The following is a 14,464-nucleotide window of genomic DNA, read 5'->3' on the forward strand; positions in this document are numbered from 1 at the left end:
GGATGTTGGCTATGTCAGTTGGTTCAGTGTATTTTGTGCCATTCTGCACTAACTCCGAGCAGATCTGAGAATTGCCACTTACATTCTTGACATAGCTAAAGAATGCCTTGTGGTTATCTTTGGAGTCCATGGCAATTTTTCTTTTGAAGCTAGCCTTGGATGATTTTATGAGTGAATGTAGTTTCTTGCTGATACTGATCAGGGATGTCTTCTCTTCTTGGGATTTTACTCTTTTCTGTACTAGTTTCTTCCTTCTATTGTATAGCCTGTTTATAGCAGGGGTCCACCAGACTGGTTTCCTTTTCTTGGTGGAGTGAGTCTTGGTTTTGTTTGGGATAGCACAAAACATGCATTCTTGTAGGTGCCCGTAGAGTGCATTAGTAAAGGATTTTGCCATTTGGACAGCGTTATCCTTTAGCATGGGGGCTTTGAAACTTCCCACCTCTGTCTTAAATAATATAAATTTTTCACGGTGGTTTCTTTGACCAGGGGTGGTGGCAGAATGTGGATATCCAGAGTGATTAGTTCATGGTCAGATCTAACCAACAAGGGGTTGACCTCCGGTGTGGAACACCGGTCGCCCATGTTGGTGATGACCAGGTAGCTGCACTTTAGACCACAGACAGAGTGCTATAGCACTCAGGTTTGACTGCAAATGCAATACAGACTTAGATACTGGGATCAGGTAACCATGCCCCTTAACACTTTGCACCTGGGATAGTTGCCCATCTTGCCCCAACCTAGCTATGCTACTTTTCACCATCTATTGTGATATCAAAGCCATAGCTAATGTCCTGGTTAACAAAATTAGCTCAGATTTTTCCTCTGCTACTCATTTCCAAGTTCCCTTCCTTGTATCTGTAAATTATGGTATTTCCATTTTTACCACGAACCAAATCCTGGATGCTGTTACCAAAACTAAAAATAGCAGCTGACATATTGATAGATAAATTCATAGATAGAAACACATGCACACAAACACAAATATTTACAGTAAATAGCATCAGAAACTGATTAAATCATTATCTACACATGAATCAAATCTTTTCCATGTGTGGAAAAAATGTAGTGCAAGCCACATAGACTTCATATTCCATGCCAGTGCCTTACTCACTCAAACATTTAAAATAAAAAAAAAAGCTGCCACTGTCTTATAAAGGTCATGCATAGAGAGGTTGTCAGGCAAGTATATCAACAGCGTCAAACACCAACAATTCACTCTTGAACTCATATATTATTATGTCTGCATAAAATGAAAGAATAAAACAGGAATCATCTCTATGGCACAAGTTAAACACACATTAGAGAAATAAAGCACTAAAATCTAAAATTTAACTATATCTCCTGATCAGTAACACCGGCAGACATCCAAAATGGTAAAATACTAGTATCTTTATGATAGTGAATGCATAAACTCCACAGCTACGAAATAAAGCAATTAGGAAAAGAAAGGAGATGAAAAACATGATGCAAAAACATCCCCCATAGCAACAGAAACCACTCTTTAATTTAAAGGTCAAATTGCAGATCCCCCCACACACACTTGTGCTTGGAGACTGCCAGACAATGAAAGATCAGAGGTAAATTTGAAGATAAAATATACAAAAGTGAAATATTAAAATAGAAATAAAACAGAAAAAGTATCATATAAGCCCAATTAAATAAAAGCATAACATCAGCTAAAATAACTTAAAAAAATGACATGGAGGTGTTTACATATACGTGTTTTTAATTTCTTTGAAGTTGCCACCAACATGTTTATTCTTTTGCATACTTTTACGATGCAACAGACATATTATCTGATAAATGAACTTAAAAATGATGAGAGCATTACAGCTTGCAAATACGCATCTTCAAGATCTTTTAGTTGCAAACAGAATCATTACCCTTGTGAAATGTTTTACGTGCTACCATATGAAAGTTTTCTGATTTTTGTCATTCATCTACAGGAACTCATATGGAATGCCATGTAGTGTTAGCACTTCTTTATAAACTGGAATGTAGAAGAGCATGCACAGAAGCATAACTGCTTCTACTGGCTTCCCTTTAAAAGCCAGTAGTGCACTAAAGAGAAATCAGGATATGTTGATCACACCCCCCCCCTAACACTTTGCACCTGGGGCAATTGCCCCTCTCATCCCAGCTGAGCTGTGCCAATGAGCACACAACAATTTTGATGGAAGATTCTACTAAATGACTATCTTTAATATTTCATGCAAAGATTCTACACAATTAACAAGTTAAAATGATTTGACGCAATCAAACATGCCAAGAGACATGTCAGAACTCACAATGCACATCACAAATGCAAGCAAGACTCTGGACCTGAGTGGAATCCCGTCCACCTTTTCCAAGAATGATGCCCAGGCACAAAGAAAGGATAATTTGATTCAGCAATTGGCTAAATAGTTGGTGTCACTCCCAGGATATCCAGTATGTGTCAGCATGTGAAGAAATGTTTGACAGCCTTTCTTGCTTGGACAAAGATAGAATGCTCCTCTCATTCCAAGGCTTCTACATAATGGCTAAAGCCTTTGCTACACAACAATAACTTATTTTAAGCAGACTCCTGATGATGGGCATTCTAACATAACTAACATATCAAATCCAAAACAGAATCACATTGAGGTAGCTCTGGTCAATGCCAAAAGTTTCAATAACAAAATGCCCAACCATGAGACCCTTCTTTATTTGGAACACAGCCTTGTCAGTATAATTAATGAATCTTGATTTAAATGTTCAGAAGGCACTCCATCCATAGCTGAGTTTTCCAACTACCATGCTTTCAGACTAAATGGCAACTGTTGTGGTGTCCCCATATTTGTTAGGGACCATATAACATCTAGACAGATTCTCAGAGACCTAAAAATGGAACTTGTCAAGCTCAAAATGACATTAAACAGGGCTATCAGTTTCTAGCCTATATCCACCAAAAATTTCTTAAAGTTCCTAAATGTACTTGAACTCTTCATAAATAAAAACTGCATTACTTTGGAAGGCTTCAACAATCCTTCAATAGACTGTAATACCTGTACCTCAAAAGTAGGACACACCCAAACATCCTTAGAATTCATAAATAAATGCTCCCTGGACCAGGTTGTCATTGAACCCACTACTGGACTAATATTCCTGAGCTAGTCCATATGAATATACCTTCTTCATGTACTATTCCCAGGGCATCTGCTTCGCTGATTAAGTCAGATCATAAACTAGTGGCCTTAATCTTAAAACTGCAAAATTTGAAGATGCCAATATCTCAAAATTGAAAGATTTCAAATGTACACATCTCATTTAATTTTGTGATGAAGTTTCAAAATTCATTTGCACCAGCAAATCCTCAGACAGATAGCATCACAAAGGAGTTCTTTGCCCACTTACATAAATGTATATAACTGACAGTACCGACCTGACAGAAATGTAATGAGAAGCTTAAAAGCAAACCACCTTGGTGGCCAACCAACATAAACTGTGCAACAAAAGAAAAAAAAACCTTAGGTTATATAGAAGATCAAAAGACATTCACATTAAGGACAACATTATAAAATTGACTACAAACATGAAAAATGCTATTAGGACTACTAACATAGCCCATGAACTTAGGTTAGCATCTTTAGTTAAGGACAACTACAAATCCTTCTTTAGTTATGTTAGGAAACTAAGAAAATATCCAACATTTTCCTTATTAAAAATATTATCACCTACTCCAACCGTTTAGACAGTGCCAACTTCAAATCCAAGCAACAGACCAAGCCCATGTATCTTTGAAGCTCCCAGCTCCCCCATCATTACTAAAGAACATGTGCTACAGGTGCTTTCCAAGACTAAAAATACTTCCTCCATGGTTCTTGATAATATATATGGTTGTTTAATGAACAGTTCTAAACAAGCTTTAAACTGTTTAACCTAACTTTAGCCACTGGCTTCATCCCTGAGCTTTGACAAACAGTAATTGTGATGCTAATTCATTAAGGTAACCCCACCTCTGACCTTGGGAATAACAGTCCAGTGAACCTGATAAGCCTAATTTTCAAAGATATGGAACATATGATATGTCATTAAAAATCTCATCTAACTAGAACAGCAACAACTTGGCTTTGTCAAGTGTATAGCATGTCTAATGAATAAGGTTTATTTCTTTGAAAGAGTAATATAAGTTGTAGACAGCAGTTATGCTGTCCCTATGGTAAATCTGTCCAAGGCCTTTGACACCATACCCCTCATTTAAAAAAAATAGCAAACTAAATGCATTACAAATAGATCCCTGTGTGATAAGATGGATAGCAAATGAGGTAAAGGATAGACCACATGATACAGATAGAAGGTACATCACAATGGATTATAACGGCAACCGTTGGTGTCTCTCCAAGCTCCATAGTCCCTCAATTAGGTTTTTACTTTACTGATCCTCAAAGCATGAGCCTAGAACTCTGGCTAACCAAGTTTGTGGAAGACTGAAACCCGGGAGTCATTGCCAAGCCACCCTCTGATATTGCAGGTCTGCATCAAAAACATACTCTTGTAGATACCAAGTGTACTGAAATGAGCTTAAATTAAATGTTAAAAAGTGCAATATTTGTCATAATTAGTAAGCTACTCCTCCCCAAGATATGGCATAGACAACACCTCACTTCAAAATGAGAATGTCATTTATTCATTATTTATTGATTAATTGATTGGTTTATGTATTTATTTATTTACTTACTTGCATTTGTTTGCCAAGGTCGAGCACTGATCACAACTGAACAATTTCAGTCTCAACCCAGGCAAGTTACAAAATACAGCAAAATATAGTAGATTGTACAGTTATAAGTACAGACAAATAAATTAAAAGGGCATGGAAGCAAATACAACAATAAGAAGGAGGTGTGGTCAGGTAATAAGTAGTTGTGGTCAGGCAATGCTGTCAGAGTAATGGCATTGACATTTGGCTGCTAGTTTAAAGTGAGCTTTAGGCTGATTTTGTTAGAGACCTTAGGCTGATAATTCCTTCTGCTATGATCATTATGTAACAACAATAATCAGAAAGTCCTTCTACTTAGTGCAGCTGATTCCAGGTAAAATATAATCTTGTTATCAGAGATGATTACACAGTCTTGCTTGACAGAAAAAAAAAAAAAAAAACAGATTTCACTATAAATGCATTTTTGCTTAAAATCAATTTAATATTTTATTTTCCTGAATACATTTAATTAAATATTATTTAGTCCTCGAAAATGTTCTCTCATGTCTTCACTGCGACATTATGTTGACTTGCAGATTACACCATACCTCTTTTTTCAAGACATGAATATAACATCTAATAGATTTCGCATATTGGCAAAATTACTGTTTTTCAGCTATGAAAATATACATATTTACTATGTGTCTCAACAACATCACTGCCCATTCAGCAATAACCAGTTGATATCAGAGTAGTGGTTAAATCAGGAAAAAAAATCCCTCCTGCTTTAGGCTTTAACACACCGCAGCCCACTACCAATGATGTTGAAGCATTCATTCACTTTTCTCCGTGTTAGTAAGGTGTCAAAGTTCGCTAACTGGGGGTTAATGCTTCCCATTATAGCAAGCTGTGCTGTTTAATTTTAATCCAAAATACTGGAAATTCTGCATAGTATTGTAATGTTATTTTGCTCTTATTTCATGCTTTATTTGTTAATCAAATATGTTTGTTTATCCCAAAGAGGAGCCTGGTTGCAGACAGAACAAAGACTTACATTTTTTTACTTTCTCTGTTCACAGCACATAGAAGCTTTTGCACTGAGTTAATATCTGCATCTGGGTGTGATGGAGGGCAGAGTATGAATTGCCTCTGCAAACCATGATGTATGGCAGGTTTACGTCTAGAAAAAAAATGGGTCTGGAGAATAGATTATCACTATTACCCTTGAGGACCAATTCTACAATCTGTTAAAACTGAAGTAAGGACTGAATTACCAACCTATGTTATGATGCATAGCCTTATAATCTGAAACAAAATGACAAAGAGAATGAATTGCCCTCATAAACAATGGTAGCTAATCTTGGAATCTGTAATGAAAGGCGTATCAAGATGTCAGCTTTAATAGTTCACTATTTCTCCCCCTTGGCTACTTAGATGCAATGTATTGCATATCAATGTAGCAGAGCTGCCTTGTAAGCAATTTTACTGCAGCCACCTAGTTATGTTCAATGAAAGATATGCAATCTGTTGTAAAATTACTCTCTACGAAGTCTCAGTAAAACGTATTTGGAATTCATGTTTCCTCATGTTAAACTTCTGTTTGGCACACCATGCATTATTTTACCTCATAACACGCAGGGGCCACAGTCCTCAGTGCAACATGCAGCTACTGTTTGCAGACTGAAAGACATTTAAAAGCTGATGTGTCAAAAATGACTGTACCTGCTACACTACTTCAGAATACAGCATGCTACAGCATATTACATATGGCAGTGCTAATGACCTTTTAAACAGAGTTCACAGCATATTGCAGAATGCTTCTTTTATTCTGTCCTGACATCCTATCAAGCCTTACTTTTGGCAGTATATCATTCTGGAAGCGAGATCTTTTTGAGTCTTGTTGTAGTCAACTATGTATATTTAGCATTAAACACATTCTAAAACATTGAAATATTACCCGGAGTTTAAAAAAATAGTTTGTGTAAGGCAGCATTGCATTGTTTAAATGGTAGGCCATGCTCCCTGGTATCTGTTCTTCACCCAATGCCAGCAATTTTACCCTATAGGTTATGCCATTAGTAGATAGTCATATGGAAAATAAATAGTCAACTTCATTCTTAGTAGCTCTGATGTTATTAATAAAAATACCAGTTAATAATATAGACTGTGTAAATGTTATAAATAAGGTATAGAATTCATCATGCAAAATGTCACACAAAGAGCTGCTACAGAGATCATAGCTGCTCGCACATAGATTAATCTTTAAACTGCAACCAGTGATCACTTTAATGGTAATAGTAACTTTAGACTGTATAGTAGTCAAAAAGTATTGCATAAAAACAGTATCAAATTATAGATGACCTAGCGATGACACTTTTGAAGAACTTCACAGCTGGTAATTGAAGACTTATTAAAAAATAGAACTGCAGACTTAAAAAGAAATGAACTTCAAAGAGAAGAATATGGCTAGATTAAAGAAAAATCAGTTATAGATACAAAGGTATTGTTGTCTTGGGATATGGATTTCTTTAATTAGTAACTTTAGCAGAGCAGAATACTCTATATAATTATAACAGAGCAGTGTACCTTAGGGCAACATAAAAATGATTAGATATTGTCACTTTTCTCTTTAGACGGACAGCAGTTGTACACTCCTATGTTCTTATTACATATCTTAAAATATAGACTGGAGTCTTCTAAACAGTCACATCTCTTTTTCTGTTCTGCTCTTACTCAGATGGGAATGCCAAAAGCATAAGATTTTTTTTTCTTTATTTAGGCTGTTCACTCCCTTATGTTTCCAGTCTAAAACTAAAATGAATGCTGCGGGCATCCTTACTTTGGCTGTCAGGAAGGGCACTCCCATAATGGCAGGTGTCTTTTTTCCCTTAATTTGCTTTTGATGACCTCAATTCTGTTCTTGTAATGAGGCCATGCTAATTTTGTGCTTAAGGGTTTAAAAGTTTTACCTTCTGCACTAGGAAAAGGAGGGAAAACATGCTTATATATTTATGAAACTGATGTTCAGAGATGTTATCAGTTTAGTTCAATCCTTTGACATAAGCCTTTTTAACAAAAATGGAAAGTGGCAGTGAAGAATGATTACATGTCATGTATATACTGTTCAAATATGCAACACATTTAATGTGAGTTGATACACAAATGTCCAAAATTATGGGATAAGTTATGTACTACATACTTGTATACTCCTGCACAGAGTTACTTATAGGCCACATTCTAGAAAACAGGACATGTTTTCTCTGAAGTATGCAAGGCATTCCATATGGTTACATGTGGTGTTTACAGAACTACTTTTTCAGATGCACTATGCACCCTTGATGGTTTGATTCCACTGAGAAAAAAAGTAAAAACAAAACAAGATGGTATATATTTCAGTTTATAAACAATGTAGTGAGAATGTGTGAGCTCAGCAGGTCTTTGCAATTGTAAATACTTTCTGTTTTTGTAAGAGTTGTGCTTTTGAAATTTTGCAGGTTATGTTATACCATGATGTTTTACAGGTTACGTTATACCATGATGTTTTACAGGTTACGTTATACCATGATGTTTTACAGGTTACATTATACCATGATGTTTTAACTATCACTTTTCCCTTTGTAACCCATTAGTTTCCTGCAGCTGTCATGTCAGTAGCTTTGGGTGTAGTGGTTAGATAAAGCCATGTCTCAAGTGATGATAAGGCATGGATTTGTACAACATTTCCAAAAGGCAGAAAATCATTTGGAGAAAATACATGCATTTAGTTTTCATTGACATTTGTGTTTACAATAGTAATAATGCGCACATCATCATCATCATCATCATCATCATCATCAACGACAGTTTTACATTTTTCTAAATGCAGTCAGGGTATCGTGTCAACTGTCACCGTGTGTCTCTATTCAATGCCACTCCTCTACCTTCATCGATAGTCACGACTAACAGTCAAAGGTCTTATAACACACAATCCATCCATCTCATTATATATCACACAATCCATCCATCTCATTGCTGGATGCTCTCATTTCTTCCCACCTTCTTCTTGTCTACTCCTAATCTTCTTCACCTGTTTATTCTTAAATTTGCTGTGCCTTGACCCTCAATGTACTTGGAGCTACTTTGGCTTTTGTTCTAATGTCCTCATTTCTTTGTGCCACAGTGTACATCCTACTACTTCTGGCAGACGCTTAGTCTCCATCCCTTCTAATGTCTTCAGGTGCACGACATTCATTACCCATGTTTCTGCAGGTGCACGATATTCACTACCCATGTTTCTGCAGGTGCACGATATTCACTGCCCATGTTTCTGCAGGTGCACAACCTTCACTACCCATGTTTCTGCAGGTGCACAATGTTCACTACCCATGTTTCTGCAGGTGCATGATGTGCACTACCCATGTTTCTGCAGGTGCATGACCTTCACTACCCATGTTTCTGCAGGTGCACGACGTTCACTACCCATGTTTCTGCAGGTGCATGACCTTCACTACCCATGTTTCTGCAGGTGCACGACATTCACTACCCATGTTTCTGCAGGTGCAGGACCTTCACTACCCATGTTTCTGCAGGTGCACGACATTCACTACCCATGTTTCTGTACCATACAGTAGTACTGCTCACATTATTTTGGCATTCTTCCATCATGCAATACCCCTGACTCTATGTGCAAGTTGACGACGGCATTCTAGTTATAGCTTTGATCTCTTAATTCAATCTTCCCCTAACCTCAATCACCCCTCTCAGATACTTGAAGCTGTTAACCCATTTTATTATTTTCTCTTCTATTCCCGCTCTCGGCTTCTTCCTCTTTTCCTCGTTTGCTGTTATTACAATTGTTTTATCTATACTCAGTTTCAACCTGCATGCCTTCAACTTTACATTCCCTTCTCTTTTCAATTGTAGAAGCTCTTCCTCAGCATTTGCTTGCAATGCAAGGCATTGAGTCTGCAAACTCTGCATACAACAGCTTTGTCGATCTGTCCCTTCTGATCTGTTTACTAATGTAGTCCATCACCAGTAAGAACAGTAGTGAGCTCAGAGTATAACCCTAATGCACACCCACTCCCACTGGTAATCAATCTGAGTTTGACTCATGTCATTGGGTCCCTTACTAATTGTACAAATGTTTCTGAGACATTGAACCAGCTTTCTTGGGACATTGTCATATGCTTTCTCCAAGTCTGGTAAAGCCCAGTTGGACACTTTCCTCATCTCTAGCTTCTTCTCAAGTATCTGTCTCACTGCAAACATCAGGTCAGTCGTATTTTATCCTGATCTGAATCCAAACTGCTCACTTCCCCTCTTACTTTCTATTCCAGTGAAATTTTGCTTATCATCAACCTCGTCTGAACTTTCAAGCAGTGTGATACAAGTTTGATATCTCCTTACTGCCTAGAGTTGTGAATATACAATTTGTTCTTGTACAGTGGAACTAGAATGCTTATTCTCCGGTCATCTGAATGTCTTTCTCTCCATACTGTTATGAGTACCTTCTGGAGCTATTTCTCTCCTATCTCATCTGACATATTGATCATATCTGCTGTGACCATATCTGAGCCAGTTGCTTTCCATGACTTCATTTTCCATAGTGGTGTTTTTACTTACTGCAAGTTGGCAGTTGGTGCATAGATTAAGGTTTTGAGCTGTAGTTCTTGTGGTACAAGGTTTGATTCCCTCAGCTGTTTTTGTCCAAACAGTCCAAAAAATGTTGTATTTTTGAGCAAGTCACTTAACCAAACATTGCTCCTGGTCACCCCTGAAAAGGGATTATGTGTCCAGTGGATCTACCTGGTAAATAAATAAGATTATTATACTTCTTCATGGAAGGTTTCTTCTTTTTCCTTCATTTTAGCCTTTATGGGGTTTTCTTCATCCAGAAGTTGCTAGAAGTACTGCTTCTATCTGCCTTTGATGTCCTGTGGATTGAGGGGGGGGGGGCAGGGTGTTGCTGACATCCCTTTATCTTTCTGCATTCTTTGCACCATCAACTGAGTCCCTTTCCAGAAGTTGGTAGAGTGCCTCTGATGTCTTGTTATTCACTATTGCAACCGTTGTCTTAGCGTCTTTGTTAGCCAACCAGCATTCCTCCTTAGTCTGGTCCAACTTTTCTGTCAGTTTTTCCTGCACTCCTTCTTTGCTTTGATGACTTCCTGAACTTCTACATTCTACAACAGCTTACCTTATGCAGCTTATTTTGGCTTAGCTGCATATCTGTTTTATAGTCTTTACACATACTATTTTGAGGCACTACAATTTTTCTGCAACTACACCTATTTCCTCTTCATCTTCAGATGATAGGGCCCTGAGTAGTTCTTTGAACTATTGTACTTTATCTATAGTTAACTTCCAGATCTCCAACCAAGTCTCTGTTGACCACTGCTTGCAGCTGATTATGGCAACAATTGGTTTATGCTGTGGGCAAACTGTTTCTCTCGGACTGTCTTTGCAATCACTGATTCCACCCTGATGCTTTTTCTACCCGAGTTGTATGTTGGCCACTCTTGTAAATTATTTTCTGACTGTCTCTCTTGCTGAACCATGTGCTGGCAACCATCAAGTCATTTGCCAGACAGAAGTCTAGAATGGCAACTTCTTCTCTATTCCTGTCGCTTCACCCATGTGGACCCAGGCAGCTCTCATATCCTGTACTGTCTCTCCCGGTGTGTGCAGTCAAGTGCCCCATTATCACTACCAACTCATGTTGTCTTGCTTTATCTAGTAGGCCCTGCAACTGCTGCCTGAACACACATGCATACATACATTCGTACATACATATGCAAACATACATAGATATGAATATTACACACACAAAAACACATGCACAGGCCTACATGCACACCCATGTAACACATACACATGCACACACACTCCCAGGGGATTTTGAGTGCATAAGTGATTAGCTAAGGTCCATCTAGGTCAATAGATTTAAGGTCCCTATAGGTCAACAGACAGTGAAGTATAAGGATATGAAATGTAATAAAAGAAACACACTTCATTTTAAGAAGCAGTGGGCTGAAGAGCATCCTGTTTTTATACTGAGTGTGATGCTACCATAAGTTTTATTGAGTTTTCAGATTGCCAAATGTTGTTTTTGGTATCTGAATTTTTTAAATGAACTGCTAGTTGAGTGTTGGAAGAAATGAAACTTGCAACATCAAGTTTTGCTTTCTTTATGGTTGTGATTGTGAGTATATAATGTGAACATGGTAAGTAGGAGTGTGTTGTAGTGCTGAAACTTAGATGTCAAGAGTTTCATTTCTGAGGATGAATGTGTATGTCTGAGTGTTCTGTGGATAATATTAGTGTAATGGCCAAACAAGTATATACATGTTTTAAAGTGCTTAGTACTGGTATGACTGATATGCCTGTGTATTTTGTTTAGTGGCACTGTTTGAGCAAGGCTGTTTGAATGTGTCGGCTTGAGATTAGGATCAGCGGTAAGGCATCGGAATAAGGTGGTGCAGGGTAGTTTAACCCTTCATTTTCTCTACTGTTACTCATGGGAGTTAATGTTAACTTTTACTTGCAATCAGTGCAGTTTCTGTGATGGTTTTCTATCTGCTGTGTTGTTGAAGTATTTGCAGTGATAAAATATCTAGCACTCTTAAATATGTTCAAATAAGTGTAATATACATCTGTGAGAGTATCGCACTGGACAATTACAGAGGTTTGCCTGACATTCCATTAAGCTTCTGCCTCATAAGCCCATCTTGTAAATATTTGACCATATGAAGGTTCATAAAAAAGACTTCACGTTCAGGGAATGCAGTAGGAGTGATAGCGGCATCAGATTGAGTTCTGTATTAATGATCATGAATCATAAAGTACAAGAATATATGAGAATCGTTGTATGCATACATCAGTTTCTAGCTGAGTACAACATAGAGTACTGGATCCCTGGAGAACATCAAGAAGAGGGGTAAGTGACATGCTTGTGATGTTTATCTTTAGAGAGTTCAGGTCTATCACTATATAGTAGAGCACAGACAGGTTATGGCATTGAGGAAATCGATGGTCTGTCATTCTACTACGTTATACAGAACACCTAGAAGGCTAGAACTGTACACTACCGATACTTAATGAAGAGCTAAAAAGATCCCAATACCTCAGTACACTGTCTGTAAGGGCATGTGCACATCATGATCCTGCCATGAAGTCCCTGTTTTAAACATTTTTGGAAAAACAAACCATATGATGCAAAAAATGTGTGCTTATTCTGAACCATCCTCTTTTTGTAATTTCTTGGTAATGAGCACATAGCATAGGGTATGACTCAAAATTAAAAAAAAATATGGGGAACTTAAGGAAGATACAATGCAAACCTTATGCTGAAAGAACTGGCCTGGAAATGGGCTGACAAAAAGTGTGTGATATAAAATAAAACCTATACAAGATATCATCAGAGGAACTGGCAGCTTTTTAATGAGCATTTGTGACTCTTAGGGAAGACAATATTTAATGCTGGATCACTAGAAAGAAAAGCAAGTACCTCTGAAATTGATATTAATCAAGGTTTTCTAAGCCTTAAACTGTTTTCCAAGCTTGTCTACTGACAAGATTCATTTTCTATATGAGACAGTTTCCAGTAGAGGAATCATGACAGGTATAACTCACACAGCTATGTTTTCTCAAGTAGCCACCTGTTTTTCTGGATGCCTTGGAAGCAGTATGCATAAGGCTGTGGGATGCAATGTAAGAGACTTACGGCTGAGTATCATTAGCACACACTTTTGTACTGTAGAAAAGTGAATGTGTCATTTAATTTCCTCACACCCTCCCTGAATTTTCTTTGTAAAAAAGGTTTTATTGTTTTAGTGGGGCTATCCAGTGTCTAAAATGCAGATACAAAAAATAAATATATACCATTCTACCCTATAGCTACAGAATACTGCATATCAGTTTGGAAATAAAGCTTGGGGCTACTTGTTTACTTTATAAAAACTGGTCTGTTTAGTTGTTCTATAGCTAAATCCTGGATATCACACAAGGAAATTAAAGATCAAGCTGTTTCAGATGACATCAATAATATTAAGTGTCATTTCTTTCTTAGTGTTAGTCATACATCTTGCCCTTCAATAATAAACTTTCCTGCCACTACATAATTTTCAGTCTGCTACCAAAATCTGCACTTGCAAATGGTCATTCATAATGAATTAAATACATTAAAAATGTAGTTTTTTTTCTATTATCACTTTATAGGAATTTGATGCTTTCCTACACTTGGATGTTGAAATATACCTGGTGCTGACAACATTTTACTTGCATATTATTTGTAATAAGATGTCAACTATAGTCAAAAACTGGAAAAGTAAAACACATTTACCTTATCTCAGTGCTTGCCATAGGATTAATAGCCTTGCAGAACTAAAAGTAGTTATAACTTGTTTTTTTAATTTGTTCTTCCCCAAAATCGCTTTATGGGGTTTGCCATAGTGACATGATTTATTTTTGGCTAAACTTTATTCTTAACAGGGTGCATTCTGTATCTACAAAAAATTACATTATTTTCAACTACTTCATTCTGTTATGAACATTTACTCACAAAGGTTGTACTAAAAATTACTAATTATATTAAGAATCTATTGAGTAAGAGTCATTAATTTTATTAAGAATCTATTGAGTAAGAGTCATTCATTTTATTAAGAATCTATTGAGTAAGAGTCATTCATTTTATGTATTTTTTCAGAGAGTGTTTCCAGTGTTTGGTGTTATTTATTATTTATTGGTCTTTTGTTAACTGGGTTAGTCCACTGGACTAGTGGCTCATTTTCAGTGGAGACCCGAGGGGAAACGCTCCACAACAAA

Source organism: Protopterus annectens, chromosome 5.part1 (genome assembly GCF_019279795.1).
Source record: "Protopterus annectens isolate FY-2018-M chromosome 5.part1, PAN1.0, whole genome shotgun sequence".
NCBI classification, from domain to species: Eukaryota; Metazoa; Chordata; order Ceratodontiformes; family Protopteridae; genus Protopterus; species Protopterus annectens.